Raw genomic sequence first — 1,771 nt, 5'->3', positions numbered from 1 at the left:
CCGTCCGTCCAGAATGTGCACTGCATCGTCTGACCAACAATCACAGAAAATGCTTCTTTTGGCTCTGAGGAAGCGGCTGGAATAATTTCTCTTTTACACTTCGCTATGCCCAGAGCTCACCTCCCAATCATCACGACAGCATTGATGGCATGCTCCAAGTTTGTATCCTACTCAGAGTAGACCCTCTGAAGTGAACGGGCATGGCTCACTAAGGTCCATTCCTTTCGATGGGTCTACTCTGAGTGGGACTGAGGTGGAGCCACCAACCCCCTGGATTTTACGCCTGTCCCATCAGTTCCTCCCTCCCACCCCCTCCCAAAAAAAGAAAGAAATCCTCTCGTTGTCAACATGCCTCCAGGACATGTTGGCAAAAGGGCGAACTTCCGTGCATTTAAAAGCTTCTGCACACTTCCCCCCCCCCCCCAAGTCCTGCCTCTTCCAAGCGCTCCATCCTCTAGGACGCAAAGCAGCGTCCCAGACGAGAGAAAGAAAATCGCTCTCTTTTTTTCCTCCCCAACTCCCCCCATTCCTGAGTTCCTCATTCCAGGAATCCCAAAACTTACAGAGGAGAGCCCAACCAATCTCTGGTCGAGGGAGAGGCGAGGAAAGGCAGACGCTGCTGGCTTGATCGCTCACTGCAGAGTGAGTGAGGAAGTTGAGCTGAAAGTTTAATGAAATGTGTAAAAGGGAGGGAGGGGGACGAAAGGGGAGCAGTCGCGGGCCGAGCCTCTGGGCTTTAAGGACAGCCTCTTAAAGGAGCAAGCACGCCTCTTCCAGTCCCCCGTGCCTCAAAGCAGGCTGCAGAAGTGATGGAGATAACCAGGAGAGGGTACCCAGACCGTCTAGAAGACTGGCGCATCCTACATATGCAATCAACTGCTACTCGTTTCGTTTTTCATATTGTTGTCAAGGTTTTCTGGAGTGAACACCAATACGAGCTTGGAAACAGGCATGGGAAATGGTGGTCCTTTGGGTGCTGCTTGACTCCAGCTCCCATCAGCCCTAGCTAGATAGTAAGGGATGAATAGCCAATAGTAAGAGGCGAATGGTGGGAGTTGGGGGTCCCAGAGACATCTAGAGAGGCACACCCTCTCCATCCTTGCTTACCAAGAAGGGCAGAGCTATCCATTATTATTATTATTATTATTATTATTATTATTATTATTATTATTATTATTAAATGATCTGTGAAAGGTCTCTGCCACTATAAGCCTACAATCAAAAATCTTCCTTGGGGATGAGAAGAAAATCACAGAGGAAAGAGAGAGAGACGGAGCAGCAGAGCAGCAGGCAAGGGAGCTTTACAGATACGTAAGGTGTTTAAAGGTCTATGTTACTAACCTAATAATAATAATAATAATAATTATTTATTACTTATACCCCACCCATCTGGCTGGGCCTCCCCAGCCACTCTGGGCAGCTTCCAACAGAATATTAAAAACACCATAAAACATTAAAAGCTTCCCTAAACAGGGCTGCCTTCAGATGTCTTCTAAAAGTCAGAGAGTTGTTTATTTCCTTGACATCTAATGGGAGGACGTTTCACAGGGCTGGCGCCACTACCGAGAGGGCCCTATGCCTGGTTCCCTGTAACTTCACTTCTCGCAGTGAGGGAACCGCCAGAAGGCCCTCAGCGCCGTTAAGGGCTTTAAAGGTCAGCACCAACACTTTGAATTGTGCTCAGAAACGTACTGGGAGCCAATGTACTGGAGCCAAGGGGTAATATAGGCACACAATTTTTCTCCCATTTATTCTTCCAAAGCAAAAGGGT

This window comes from Podarcis erhardii (assembly GCF_964252035.2).
Source record: "Podarcis erhardii genome assembly, chromosome: 14".
Lineage (NCBI taxonomy): Eukaryota > Metazoa > Chordata > Lepidosauria > Squamata > Lacertidae > Podarcis > Podarcis erhardii.
This window is presented reverse-complemented; position numbering follows the sequence as displayed.